Source organism: Poecile atricapillus, chromosome 2 (genome assembly GCF_030490865.1).
Source record: "Poecile atricapillus isolate bPoeAtr1 chromosome 2, bPoeAtr1.hap1, whole genome shotgun sequence".
NCBI lineage: Eukaryota > Metazoa > Chordata > Aves > Passeriformes > Paridae > Poecile > Poecile atricapillus.
Window position 1 is genome coordinate 10,070,529 of NC_081250.1, and position 15,555 is coordinate 10,086,083.

At 41.4% G+C, this 15,555-nt stretch overlaps 1 protein-coding gene across 6 annotated transcripts in view; it reads left to right on the top strand.

Annotated features, from left to right (window-relative positions):
* The first annotated feature begins 5,889 nt into the window (after window positions 1-5,889).
* ZMYND11 (zinc finger MYND-type containing 11) overlaps window positions 5,890-15,555 on the top strand; it is a 105,032-nt gene continuing 95,366 nt past the window's right edge. For 3 of the 6 annotated variants that reach the window (XM_058831552.1, XM_058831556.1, XM_058831557.1), the window contains exon 1: window positions 5,890-6,097. The gene's annotated coding sequence lies outside the window, so the exon portion shown is untranslated. Of the gene's footprint in view, window positions 6,098-6,542; window positions 6,694-7,256; window positions 7,277-7,302; window positions 7,577-15,555 lie in introns of those variants that run through there. The other 3 variants (XM_058831554.1, XM_058831555.1, XM_058831553.1) reach the window with 3 other exon arrangements.

Sequence of the window (15,555 nt, forward strand, 5' to 3'; positions counted from 1 at the left end):
AATTAAACCCATCCTTGTACAGCCAATCAGTGATATCTCCAAGAGGTGTAGTAAAGCTGCAGATGATATCAGGACACATCAAAGCTCCAAGCACATGAATATGGCTTCATGCCAGGCCAGCATCAGTCTGGTAGGGATCTTTAGCTCAGGCAATGTATTAGATTCGAGAACAGCTCTCTTCCAGAAATAATTTTTCCTCTTTTGTATAGCATCACAACTGGAAAAATAAACAGAGTGAGACTGGAGCTAATGCAATGCAAAACAGTGTATTCCTGGAAACTGGAGCTTGGGAAAAAGCTGTACAGAGCCACAACTGGTGATTGGCTCTGGCCTAACATGGCTTATTAGCTTCAGTTAAGTACTAGTGATAACACATTTTCTCTTTCAGAAACATCTGGATGTCTCTGCTCTGTGCAAGGACAGAAGTCTGTACACTGGAAGGGCTTGTTAAGCCCAGAGAAGTGCCACATGAATGCATGGAACCAGCCTGGTTCCAGCACTACCTTGGAGCTAACAAGCCAAGTTTGAACATGGAAGGCTTTGACACAAAGGGCAGACACAGAGTATTTCTGCACTAATTAGCTTAAAGGCAGTGCTGGACCAAAACAGGTTAAACCAGGCTTGTCAAGAGCTAACTTTTTTTAAAAGGCACTTGAACATCTCGGCATGTTCCTAATGCATGCACCTCCCTTATCTATGTATGTCCCCTGTCTTGGAATGATAGCCTCCACTTACTTTAAACTTAGGATTTTTTTTCTTCTTGTTTTCTATGCTGGCATGTTATATGATGCACAATGTAATTATTATTTCCCTAAAATTATGGCATTCATCATGAAAGTTCTAGTTCTGTCGTTATTTAGCAACAAAAGGTACTACTTATTTCCTCATAGTCCCCGCAGGTTTTCTGGCAAATTATGTTTCTACAGTCACAGTATCCTTATAAAATAACAATTGATGCTGTTCAGTCTAAAATCAAATCTAAGTTTTGAGCATTTATTCTGCATAGATATAAATTATTTCCTATAATACATCAACACAGAACGTGTGTGAGATAAATTTGATGTACACTTGGAAACTAACATTAAAGATTTTTATTTTCCACAAAGCATACAACTGGTACAAACTCGCTCTGTTGTTTAGAATTAGTTAAAAAATATGGAGCTAAGTTTTCTTTGGCAGACTCTGTTCTGAATCAGGCATACACTTTTCATGAACCATAATGCTGCTGTAAACACATGTCATGTCATATGTCATAAACATATGTCAGTTTACTCACAGGTAAACTTTTTAGGGTAAACCTCTATTCCCAGTTGTGTATAAAAATGTAAAGAGAGAACACAGTGAAGAAAAAAAAAGTTCATTTTTGTATCTTACTCTACATGTATCCTTGCTAGACTTAGTCCTGAGCGTTTGTTTTTTTTATTACCAGCTATACCCACAAGGAACTCACACATGCGAGTACTGGCCACAGGGTGTCAGACCGAAGATCCACCTCCCCACAGTGTATTGTTTTCAATAAACACCCCAGAACGTCTTTAGAAATTCTGCCTGTACAAGCTCCTCTGAGCACTGTGGGTAGCCTGCACCACACATCCAGTGGTGCATGGTCAGGGATACAGCAAGGAGAGGGAAGCTGAAGAGGAAGGGAGGAAGGAAGGATCCTGGCTGCTGTAGGGTCTGCTTCAATCCTCATCATGCCATTTGCAAGGACAGCATCTCTGGGTGATTTGAACTCATCCTTAGACAGCTTCATGGAGCAGCTGACATTGGGGGTTCTCTGCTCTGTGTCCCCTTCTTGAGCCTGGCATTCTCTTTACAATGCCAAGGGAAAAAAGGAACAGCATAACCTTCTCCTTAAGACTCTCCCATCCTCCAACTGTTTTCAGCTCCATGGATTTCCTGAGACTGTTGTTATTAAGTCTTTGTTCCCTTCCCCCAGCTTCCTAAATTAAATGCCTTGCTGAGATTTTTACTGCAAAGAAAACTGTGTTGCTAAACTTTGTCCTGATGAAAAATTTACACTAATTTTCTGCATTAATACTTCTGTGATCACAACACAGCAGACCTGCCTCTCAGGAAACACATTCAAATTATTTTTGTTTCAGTGCAGCTGGGAGTGGAGTACACAGTGAAGTGGGTTGGCACCACCAGCAAAACAGCTATCTTACAAAGCCAGATAAAGACTTGAGCTTAGAGTGGGTGGGTTTGGTTCAGCCAAAAAGATGGTAGAAAATCCTGGAGAATGCAGGGATATGCATTCATTAGCCGACCACAAGTCGATGGAGAGGATACAACACTCCCTGTTCTCCTAAGGGCAGCATTCAACAGATGATTTCACCAAGCCCAAGTACCTGGAACCCACCAGCAGTGATGTACTTGTTCACCTGTAGGTTTGACAGCTGAGCCACTGGAGCAAGAGAATGGCAGATCATGGCAAGAATAAAAATCCATATACACACAGGAGTGTGTTCTCCAGTAAACTGAAAATAGAATGATCTTTGGAAAAGGAGGATGGGAAGAGTAGAATTTAAAAGGAACATGGAAGCATATTTACCAGTCTGCACGACATTAGGCAGTGTTGGTATACCCACACCTGGAAAGTGTAGTGGACATACCTGGGTGAACACGGTAAAGCCAGGACACAGAGTATTGTTATGTCACAGCCTCCAACTGGGCTCAGCTCAGGGATTTCCCAAGTAATGGTTTATGTATCTCCAACCTGCAAAGGGTTTCTTTCCCACAAACTTGCTTGGTATCCCCTTTAATTCACAGCAGTAGATTACATTCTTGGTCTGGATGATGCTAATTCCGTGCTTCTTGTTTATGCACTTAATACCGGCTTCAAATCCCTTCCCAAGGTAAGCAGTGCCTTCAAATCGCCTATTTACACACCAGTGCAGCACTACTGACAAAAGCACACAGCACAAGCAGACCAATGTATTCCTATGGCAAGTAGTTTCTACTCGGAAGGAAGTAACTTTATCATGTTTTCTTTCTAACAATGACGCAGTGGTGCGTTTTCTCTCCCCACAACCACGTAAGCAAGCAGGCGACTTGAGCCGACTCCATTAACCTTTCGGACCAGCAAATCCTTTTCCCATCCGAGCCACTGCAGCCCGAGAGCTGCCGCTCCTGCCCCAGAGCCCCGGCTCCTGCTCGTCCTTGCCCGGGCCCTTCCCGGCCGGGCGGGAGGAAAAGCGGCCCCGCGGCCTCGCACCGCCCCCCGCCCTCGCCCCGGGGAAGGGGGGCTGCAGCGGCCCCGAGCCCGCTTTTTGTTGGAAGAAACATTTGCCCATGGCGATGAGGAAACTCTCCGAGGCCGGGGCTGGGGGAGGGGGGATTTCCTTCCCATTGTCTGCCGGGCTCGGCGCTGCGGGCCCCCGCTCCCAGTGAAAGTGAATGGCCGGGAGGGACCGGCCGCAGGGCTCGTGTTAGACACCCAGCTGCTGCGGGTAAACGCGGGAGTCGGGGCTAGCCCAGCCCGCCTAGCCGGGATTCACAGCTGTACACTGACGAGCATTTAAAAGTCTTCACATTACACATAAAATAAGTCAAAACGAGACAAAAATGCATTCTTTTAATCCTTCAACGTGCATCCTGAAGGCTATATAATGCAAACAGCTACTCAGGGGACCTAGTGAGGATATCAAAATATCCCAAAACAAGGCCCATGAACACCCATTTATAAGCTCTGTGCCCGTCTTTCTACACTTGCTGTAATTCACTGCCCACCAGCTCAGCAAAGGTTACGTTGGTTATGGTTGCAGACACTCCCTACTTGTTTGCTTTAGGATACCTTGTTCTTTCCAAAATCAAATATTTGTATCATGAAAGAAATATTTGGAGGTGGTCCAGACTAGCCTTTATAAATACGTTAAGTACAGGAGATTGTTGGCAAGTGGTAGACTCCAGGTAAAACCGGCACAGTAGGCAAGCCACAAGGCTTCTGCGCTCCATGTGTTTCCACGCTGGTGAAACTGTGGCCTAAGTATTTATTTGACAGCTCTCTATGGGTCCTGTGAGAGATAAAGGTCTAAAACCTCTTTATACTGAAGATAGCTGAACTTCTGCCTTAAATAAATATTTACATAGGTAAGGAGAAGGCACTGCAGCAGAGCAGTAAATCTTTCACTAGAGAAGCTGAGACTGGCTTTGGAGCTTTGTTTTGGAATTATGGCAAATCTCCCTAGCCGACCCAGTTGTTTGGGACACCTGGTTGTTTGGAGTTAAGAATTAAAAAATGGTTATGTGGCTGCTAGCTATGTTTGTCCTCTGATTCTGGATGTAGAAATGTCAGCTTTACGTGCCAGCTTAACAATGTCAGCTTGAGTAGAGCTATTGGCTTGACTGCATGGTAGAAACAGCAATAATTGTAACGACCCAAACTTCTTTTTTCCCCCCTGTAGATAAATACAGCTCAGATGCAATTTGAACAGAAGGTTTCAAAGAAAGCTAAGACAGGCAGGCCAGCAATATCCCATGGAAACTTGGCATATATTTCTATCAAACTTTTGAAAATGACAAGCCTTAAAAAAATCACAGCAAACATCACAAATAAAAGCTTAACATAAGGTAGTCTTTTTGTTATTATACTAATGGTAAATCCCTTTTTATTTTAAAAAATTGCCTGAAAATTTCATGTGCTTTTTATTTTTATTTATAAATAATTTTTATTTTATTAATATTTCTTATTTTAAAAATATTAATATATTAATGTTTATAATTAATAAATAATTAATTTTTATTAATTTTTATTAATACAAGCAATACAATGCAGTTAATAAATTACAGTACCACTATTGGGTATCTGCCCAACGCCTCAAGCACTTTTTGAAAGCAGATTACCAGCACTTTCTTTCCTACCTATTTATTTTAGAAAATGTAAAATGTTCTTTCATATTTAAATGCATAACAGAAGTAAGACTTTATCACATCTGTGCAACTAACCATTATTTGCATTTTATTTTTGAAGTGGATGTAATGTCCTGATGCAGCAGTGTCGAAGAAACTATGTGGGTTTAAACACTACTAAATTTTATTTACTGGACACACTGGAGAAACTTTCACTGTTCAGTGTGCAAACTCTGTTTAATCTTTGTCTGACCAGGCACAATGGATGCATCTGTTTTCAACATTAGCACTACTATTTCCTTCTATCATTTTAGTAATATGAATTACTACTCATATGACTGAATTTTTTGCATGCATAAATTTATAGAAATAAGCTTGCAGTATATTTTAATAAAAGTATATTTTAATAAAAGTAAAATTCTAGTCAAGTTAATTGTGTACTGTGGTACTTATTAATTTAATAATTCCTGAAGAATTTCAGAAACTTTAGAATATATTTCCATATTTTTATCTCCATAAAAAAATAAATGTACATGTTTTTGCTATTTAAATATATATGTATATGTTCCTATAAAGTTACGTATTTTGTATTAATATGCATTTCCCTACCCTGCAGTGCAAGTATGGCTAACAGTTGGATTCAATAATCATAAAGGTCTTTTCCAATCTAAATGATTCTATGGTTCTGTGATCTGCAGCTCAGAACGTATTGACAACCCTGAGACAGACCGCTGATTATCTATGCTTTAGTTTCTTTTGCTCAAGGTGAGTGTCTACTTTCAAAACCATTATCTGTCATTTCTCCAAGTTGGACTTCATGACAGGAGGAATTTCCATGTATCAAGGCTGGATAGGCACCACATTTTCCCCCTGCAACAAGAGAGGGTCCAGACGTAAGAGTATGACAAAATACATACATAATAAATAGTTAAAGATCCGTTTCAAATGTATTATTAAAAAAAAAAAAAATAATAAAAGAAACAAACAGCAACTCCAGCAGACACCACTAGAGTTCTCCTTCTCCCAAATATCCCTAGCACCATCCTAAACCCTGTTTACCCCAGAAACCTGAACTGTGGACAGACAGAAGAGGAGAGAGAGAGAGAAAATTCAGACACAATAAAACTCTGAGGGGAAAAATATGTGGAAGGAGGAGGCAGCAGCGGCCTGGGGAAGGGATTGAAAAGTTTCCCCTGGCTTAACTTCTCCCCCCCTGCAGCAGCAGAAGCAGCGCCAGCAGCACAAGGTGAGAGAGACTTTTAAGTCTGGGGAGGAGGGGTGTGTGTGCGGGAGGGGGGGTGAATTTACAGCCCTGTGGATATTTCTGTGTCTGCCTCCCTGGCTTTGGGGTGCGAGAGACGCCGTGTCTCATGCTGGGTGGATTTTTTTTTTTTTTTTTAATATGATGGAGGATTATAAACATGGCGCCTTAAAAAAACTACAAAATCATGTACACACTGTTCCAAGGAGATGGGGGAGAGGGGACAGGGGAAGGGCTGGGCATCAGGGGAGGGGGCAATCCTTCCCCGCGGGGTGCCGTGTGAGGAGGGGGGAGCAATTATACTTAATAATAAAATGTGTGGGGCTGCGGGGGGGGAGATGGAAGGCGGGATTTTTTTATTATTATTATTATTTCATTTTTCGGAGTGGGCAGGATTATCTGGCAGCCCGCTTGGAAACCGAGGAGGAGAAGGGGACGGCGGCGGAGCGCGTGTGATTATTAACGGCGATTATTTTTGTCCCCACACCTTCCCCGGTCGAATTTCGGCTGGGAGGCGGCGGCGGGTCTTCCGCGCCCCCCGTGCCGAGTTGCAGGCAGCCCCAGGGCCGGGGCGTGAGGAGGTGGGGTGGGGAGAGGGGCGCTCCGGAGAGAACCGCCGCTTCCAGCGCTCCGCGCGGGCCTGCAGGGCGCGGGGGAGCCGGGGACTCGCGTGAGAAGCGAGGCCGGGCAGGGTGTGGTGCAGCCCGGCCTCAGCCCCGTCACCCTCCGGCCCCGCTCTCTCCCACACGCGGGGCCACCGCTTTGCTCCCCACTCTCCCTCGCTTTCCTTTCGCTCACACACCCCCGCCGCCGCCGCATTTCCTCGCTGGGGAGGGGGATGCCTGCTTGGAGGACGGGTCTTGGCCCGAGTAATGGCAGCTGCTCGACAGCGCCGAGGCTCCCCAGGAGAGAGACGGCGGGGCCCGGCAGGCCGGGCGAGGGGCCATGGCTGCCGTGCCCGCGGGGGGCAGGGGAGGGGACGGGGAAAGGGTGAACTCGAAGCCCCGGCCCTCCTCCCCCGGCGGCTGCGGGCGGTGCCACCCCCGCTACCTGGACGGCCTCGCCGTCCGGCGGGGCAGCGGGGACCCGGCGTCGCCTTGCCCCCCGGCACAGCCCCGAGGGCTTCCTCGCCTCCCCCGTGTGCTTCGGGGCAGCGCCCGGGTGGTAAAAGGGGCAGTTTCTCCGCTCCCCCCGCCTCGGCTCCCTGCGCCCTCCGGGGCAGTGCCGGGAAGGGCCTCCCGGGGCTGCGCCGGACTCGGCGGGTCGGGGAATCGCGACGGGCTCGCTTTTGTTTGCGTTGTGGGGGTCTTTGTGCGTGTGCACCCCCGAAGCCGTGTCTGCAGATAACTGCCCTCCGTGCACTTTGTGGGGTGTTCGCCTTCACCCCCTCCCTCGGGGCTGCTCAGAGGCCTGTCTCCTTTTTTCGGAGAAAGGATGGAAGTGTAGGGTGTGGGAGTGCCCGTGGTAAGGATGATGGGGAGCTTCGGTGCGCTTTCTTGACCTTCCGTGTGTTCCAGACAACAGCCCCCCTGTAAAAGGCTGATGTTAAGGATTTGTGAAACTTTGTGTGTCTTTTGGGGCTTATCCTGAAACCAGCAGACTTTGGGAATTTGTTTTTGGTCTTCTGTGAACTTTACAGATGCTAGAGATGGGGTGGTTTGACAAGACGAAAAGGAGTGAAAAAACTTTAATTTGGTGCTGTTTGATTTTATAATTTAACCTGGAAGCATCTGGCATGGTCTCTGTATTGTATTTATTGTAGTTTTAAGAGGATCTTTTTGCAGTAGAAAAGAGTGGGAAATGCTTTCTTATCCTACTTAATGGTGATTTTTTTTTTCATTTCTCTTGGCTTTGTAGGAAATTGTTTAATTCTTTAGGGGTGAATGCTGAGACAGGTGTGAGGAGGGGGGAAGATGGGAGGGGAAATGCCAGTTTGTGGTTCAGGTTGCACTTCTTTGGGTTTTTCTAGCTCCTCATCCTTCTGTATGAAGGACCTGGCATCTCTCCACTTGTCTTTTTTTTTTTTTTTTTTTTTTTTAATTATCAGCCACTCTTGAGTGTGTCTTTAGGGAAGTTGACTGTTTGCTGACTAATGTTTTGTATAAAAGTGGAAGTGGCCACAAAATAATTTCCACTTTTATGGGATTTATGGCATTAATTAATTCCACTGTGGATTTATGGCCTTAAAATGCCAGCTTTTCCCTGCCTAAACAAACTGTCTTTGCTTTGGCCAGATAGTTGGATGGGGAAAGGAGGGAAGGGAATGGTTCATGGGGTAGGTCAACAGAGAGCACTTTATCTTGCTGATGGTGAGTTTGGTTTTAGTGAGTGGGGAAACAAAAGTGACTGTGTTGATGGCTGTTGGTTGTGCTATGGAAGGCAGTCTCTGCATCTGCAACTTGGTATTGGGTTCAGTAGCAAAGGTCTGAGTGAGAAAAATGACTCTTCCTTTCCACCTCATGAACTTGATAATGTGGTGGAAATTGTCTTGTGTTGAAACCAACTTTGTAAGGGGAGTCATGAGTCTGTGGTCGTTGGGAGGGGGTGTTAAAACTTTGCTGATGTGCAAGAAGACACTTCAATAGTTTGAAGCTTTGTAGCACAACTTTTACAGGGTAGTTCACTTCTAAAGGTGTTGGTTTTTTTGTTTTTTAAATCTAAGCAAACACTTGGCGGGTATTAAATACAAATATAAAAAAATCAAGTTGAGTTTGTTCACCAGAAATCAAAATTCTTAATAGCTTGACATAGTCCTTCTGTAGTATGAGCCAGAGCAATGCTTTATAACTTGTCAGAAAAAAAGTGAGCAGTATTGGAGTGACAAGAATTTCTTACTGGAATTGCTGTGCGCACAATGTGTGACTGGTAGTTTGTGTGCTGTGTGTCCATACTGTTTGCAGGCAGTAGGCATTCTGTGGGCATCTACTGTTCAAGGGTCCTGGCTTTCCCCCTGCCTTGGGAAGGGACTGTTCAGGAATACCTGAGGCTTCTGCAGCAGAAGTGCCTGGGTCGTGTTTTTGGCCTAAGGTCATCTCAAAAGCAAGTGAGATGGTGAAAGGCTGTGAAGTGTGTTTGGTATTTCTGCCTGCACATAAATAAAACATACTGGGTGCTGTTGGTGATGTGGTGCTCCCTGAGCAGATGGACTGTCAATTTGGCCTCAAACTTACCTTGAAGTGGCTCAGGCTCCATCTAGACCATTGTGCATTTCTAGCAGTGCACCACAGCTTGGGGACCACTGAACTGTGTCATCTGCAGTCACTGGGTTAGAATAAAATACCCCAAAAGGAAATAGATAAAAGATAACATTGAAGATGTTTTCTTCATTTTAGGCATCTAAATGTGTCTGTATATGCCTGCATTATCTAGTTAGTTAGCAAATTGTCTCATTTCACACAGTTGGAGAATGAGGGGGAATTTTAGAATTAGGAGACATGTTTTGAAATTGAGTATCCAATTTCAGTCAGCTAAAGTTCACAAATTTTGGACATACCTGTAACTAATTTTCATAGTAACTGCCTTCCACAGTCCTTCAGAGCATTTATTTCTGCAATTGTGTGAAGACTTCAGGCAGTGTGAATCAGTCCAGGCTAAAAGTTCTGAAAGAGGACAAGGTGATGATGAAGATGTCTTGAGGAAATATCTAATTTGCTTCTTTAATGACTTTTTAGCTAGATCCAGATTAGCATAAATGTCAGTAAAAATGTATTTTACCCATAATGTGGGTTGTTACAAATGCTAACTAGAACTATAAACAAAATTAATCTGTGCAAGGTATATGTGCCTCACTCCAGTGATGAACTTGGTTTGTAAAATGTGAAGTTGTTTGAAATTACTGATGAAATGCACACAAGATTTTACTTTCCTGAATGAAGTAGAGTCTGGAGATCTTTTCAAAAGTTATGTCAGAATTGTTGGAGCAATTATTTTTCTCATATTTATCCAGCAAATAAATTAATTTGTTTCAAATTCTGACCACTGATTTTATTAATTGCAGTGGTTTTCCTTCCATATAATAGGACTTTGTTTAGCTATCCTTCCTGCTTTGATTGTTTAGGAGGTGATGTAGGAACATGTTCTTTTTCTGCAGAGGGTTTTGTGCCTTGGTTTTTGTTGGGTTTGTTTAGTCTCAGGATGTGGTGAACACTCCCGTAGTATGTGTGTAGTACCTGGAGCATGGTGCCCTTGGTAGCTGGGCAGTGCAGTGTATGTCATCTTTTATATAGCTCATACATTTTAGGCTGTCAGTGTTGCTTGTGCTGAACATTGCGAACAAAGATTATTCTTGTCAGGTTCTGGATCATTTTTCATCAGTTGAATGTAAATTTAGCTCATAATTGGGTTATTGTTCTAAGGTTTAATCTTCCAGTCGAGAGAGTACAGGCTACAAAATAGGTAGTTTATAAGATGACGTAATGACTCAATTTTTCAGGATTTTTTTTTATTTGTTATTGGGGAGAGTATATGAAATGCAAAACAAATGTGGAAAACTCCACAAAGCTCTTCATTCCTGGGTGTAGTGGAGGTAACTGATGGACACCAGTGGCTGTGTACAGTACAATAAACACTGTGGCCTCAAGCCTGCACAGGTGTGCTCCTGTGGCACATGGGGCCATCTGGTTTCCAAGGCCTCTCCACATGCAGCTCCCAGAAACACAAGGGCTGGATTGAGCCCATTATTTTTTTCACCATATTTTCAGTTGTAGTATTTAAACATAATTTTATAATCTCTTTAAACTAATGTCTCCCATCAAGTAACTTGTGAAAGCCTGAACTCTTTTTATTTATTTCGATCATGCTGTGAATATTGAATTATATGAAAAAAAAAATGAAGGGGGGGGAGTGCTAAACCTAGCATTTTAGTAAGATTTCCTTCATATTTATTTCTTTTCTTTTTTTTTTTCTCCCTGAAATGACCAGGGTCTTTTAGTCCTGTGGGCAGGTGACAGCAGGCACAGCGGTGATACATACTGACATGCCCATGAACTCAAGTTAAAGCTCATGGTGTCTAATTTTAGCCAGCTTTGGTAATATCCCATCAGAGCCTGATCCTGTAGTTGTGCTATGTAGATATATACGAAGTGTAGCTATTGAGAGTTTTGTGTACAAAAAAACAGGTTTTGATTTTCTTCCAATATCTCATTTTACACATCACTAGAATGCAAAAGGTGTCTGTTACCAAAATATGGATAAATAATTTGGGTTTAAAGTATGTTATTTATTAAAAAGACAGTAGTGTTTGTAATTTCAAAATTAGAAATGTATTAAAAAATATAAGTGAAATATGGTTTATTAGCGTATTACTAACAATCAGAATACCTTTGCATGTACCTTCACAGTATATTTAGTTTTAAATTCCAGGATTAAATAATTGCAGAATAAAACATGAATTCATGATTATGAGTTTTCATACAACTATCACTTATACTATCATATAAAACTAATTCTTAACAAACAATTTTAGCATCAGACGTGGTGAAATTTGAAGTACTATAATCCACTTATTCATTAAAAAATTAATTTAAACATGCCAACAAAAATACCAGTAATATCCCTTTCACCCTTTCTTTGGAAATTGCATTTTTTGCATGCAAAGAGCTGGGCTCACTGGCTTATTTAATTTTCTATCCATAATAGGATACTATTGATTTGAGGTCTAGTAACTTTAGAAGAGTTACACATATTCCTTTTTACCTCTCACTTCTCCGATATTTGTTACTGTGTTAAATATTAAACCAACTTGCATTATATCCAAATCTATGATTTTAATGCAACTGACTTAACGATGTTTTGGTTACAGGCTGTAAGACTCTGCTAGTAGGTGTAGTGTTTTGGCAAGCAAAGCAGTGTTTTGGCAAGTGGGTATTTGTGCTTTGATCCCATGCACTTAGGGCATGGCATTGTTATCTGGTGTTTTAAAGAGAGCTGGATGGGAATTGCGTGCTGTGACTCACGGGACATGGCACTTAGTTTACTAATTATAGCAGAGCGATTCTTATCTGTCAACATTAGGTTTTATTTGAACCTTCTGGAAAAACGATGAAGTGAAACAAAATGGAGTTGAGAGAAAATGTTTAGCAGAATCCCAAAGCAGCTAGATGTAGTACACAGTGAAAAAAATTAAAAGTATGTAAGATATGTTTATTGCTCAACAAATCTTTAAGATCTGAGAGACTGATCTAAGAGCTTTATCGTTCTTAGCACGCTATCATTTTCTGTTCAGGCTCACACAACATTTATGCATTCAGTAGGAGAGGATCTCACACTACAGATACCTGTTTGCAATTACAGATACTTCTCAGGTCAGAAAGCAAGCGCCAGCCAAGTCCGCACTGGCTGTTTGCGCCTTATTGCTATTTTCTTGGTGTCATTGCTTGTAAAAGAAAACTTCGGAAGAGGACAGTGTCTGTGCCTTGCATAACACTGCAGTGTGTGCATTCACATGCACAAATTGAAGTGGAAATTCTGCCTCAGAATGGTGGGGGGCTTTCTCCAGTTTTCCTTCTGGTCGGTTGTTAATTTTGTGATCAGTGTCTTATGAGCTGTCATTGACTTCAGAGACAAGCTGAAACCCAGAGTTTATGCATAATCTCCTTCCCTCAAGCAGTTACTAGGATCCAGGTTCAAATTTGCTCAAAATCAAAACAAAAGAATTGCTATTTCATAAAAGGTAATCACAGGCCACACAGTCACTGATTGTTCACTGATGAAAATTGATATTCACTGCAGAAAATTCATTGTTACCCATAGATTAATATTAATATAATGATGGAGACCTTGATCATATAAGCACTTGTTTCCCACAGGCATGAAAATGCATAGGCCTTGGAGCATACTGATGAATAAGTTCAATTCCACAAACTAGTTTTAAAAATTAAAACCTTACATATGACTCCAATATTCAAGGAAGAACACAGTCAAAATTAGTTGTGCTGATAAAATTTAATGTAATGCTATATTTTTGTTTCTTCTATGGAGTTACGTAGCAGTGTTACATGAGCATTTTTATGCCTTTTCAATATCAACAGTATGACTTGGGTTTTTTTGCACATGCTAGATTTTACATTAATGCTTGTTTCCATTGAAGTTAAGGCACTTTTCCTACATATCTTTGAAGGAATTTACAGTGCTTATGAAAAGAACATAGCAGACATGGATAATATTTTTCTGTTAGTGATTTCTGCCATTTTCTGTATATCTTAAATCCTGTGTGTTATAGAAAACCTTAATTATAGATAAAGAAGATGGTAAAAGAAGAAATTCCTACTGGAAAAGCCAAGAATATTATGAGAAGAAATATTTATTTTTACATCAGGAAAGCTAGAAAACAAATATGTCAGGAAAGTCTGTATTTTAACATAGTTTCAAAATTATGGAAATTGTGAATGTTCAAGCAGATTAAGCAATTTTTAATTTTTTTTTTACCATAGAACAAAATTAAAAACCTGAATCCTGAAAGCTATCTTGATTCATCCCGTTCTTATAATTTACCTGTGGACAGTACTCAAATTTAGGCAATCCTTTTTGCTCCACGCAACAAATTGTTTAGAGAGGGTAATGTTCTCCTCACCTTGTGCTTCTGTTCTTCTTTAAATATTCAAAATTGCAGAAAACTTTTTTTCTTTCTTTTTAATTGAAAATCTAAGAATTGTTATTAGTTGTTTTCCCAGGAACCAGACTGGCACCATTTTAAGCTTCACTATAGTTGAGAATTTAGGATGTTCTTAAGAACTGGCTGCATGGACTTTTCTCAGGAAGCTTCAGTGTCAGTCATCACATGCAAGCTGACATTTGTATATAATACAGCACACTGAATAATTTGGCATTGGCACTAACATTTAAAAAAAAAATTATATTTTTTTCGCCATATAAAAATATCTTTCTTAAAACTTCTTGGTCATAGTAAAATGTGAATAACAGTGAGAAGGGATTTACAGTTGCTAACGGATAACTCAGGGTATATGACCTCTTAGCAGTCTGACTAGAATGGAATATCAGGCTGTTTAAAAGCTGCCATATTAAAATGTTGTTTGTTTGTTTGTTTGCATGTTAAAAGAAAATGTTTTGTTTCACTGACATAACTTTTTTGAAGGAGAGTGCTGATGCATAGCTGGGAGCATTTCAGACTGACAGTGCTGGAAAGTGAGAAACATGGACACTGCCAGTCTGTAATTGTGTCTTTCAGTTTTGTAGCTTTGTGTTCATCTTCTGCTTACTCTGACCTGAAATAAATAGGTTTGCAGGAAATATTTGTTGTAAGAAAGAGACTCTTCCTTTTCCTGCACACTTTCCACTCTGCTGGCTCCCAGAAGGCTTCTTTGTATATCTCCTAATTGGAAGCATACTCCTAACTTCTCTCTGGTTCCAGACATGAAATTTCCTCATGTTATTGAACTTGCACCTTTTAGGAAATACAGATTAAGAGTCAACCATCTCCAGGAGCCAGTTTTATTGTTTTTTGGGTTTTTTTTTAATTCATGCTAATATTCTTTTTCTCTGTAGTTTTAAAAAGTATTATAAAAATAACCCATTTTCCAGTCAACCAAGTATTAGCCTAAGTTGTAGCACTAATTCCTGAAAACATGGAGCTTTGAATAAAATGAAGGACTTTTGTTCCTCACACAGGCTCAGGAAATACCAATAAATATCAGCTACAGCTGTGTAGTGGTGCAGATTCTTGGAGTACAGGTGCATCATGGAGTGAGGAGCTGAATGTGGTTTGCTCTGCCAAGTTAGTGGATAAGCACTTACAGGGTTTCCTGGGCCAGTGGGAAGGAATGGTATCCAAATTTCTGCTTGGCTCTTTTTCCAGAACTGCCTTTCTTGATCAAACTAGCATGTCATGTAATCCAGAGTCTTGTTTCCAGCCATCAGATGTCTCCTAAAAAGATGTCAAAAATAAGACAATTTTCTGAGGTAGTAAGCTACAGAATACTTGTTTCCCATACTGTTCCAAACAATAGTAATTTAGATAATGGCTCCTGGTTTAAATCATGTTGTAGAAGTTTTGGTTTTTTTCCCATTTTTGGAATGTTTTAATTTCTCTTTCCTGTAATAACTGAATATTTTAGCTATAATGTTGAAAGCTACTGCTTTTTAGGTCAAGCCTGTTCTGTCCTCTCCACATGCCTTGCAGCCTCCTGCTGCAGTGCTCTTTCTCATTGCACATTTTCCAAGAGCTTCTTCCTAGGTTGCAGGAAAGAGCCATCTTACACCTGCTTCTCTGAGGGATTTGATGGAGATGAGAGACCTGGAGGGGTGAGTTAGTGAAAGGCTGTAGTGATTGTTTGCTTAGTACCAGCAAGAGCTGGGAAATGCACATATGAAAGGAAGAAAGGGAGAGTTTGTTGTGAGATGCGCATTAAGTGGAAGTCAGGTACACCCTTGTCACAGGAGACAGGACCACTGACTTTGCTAATGTCATTTGGTGCAGCTCTGTTGAC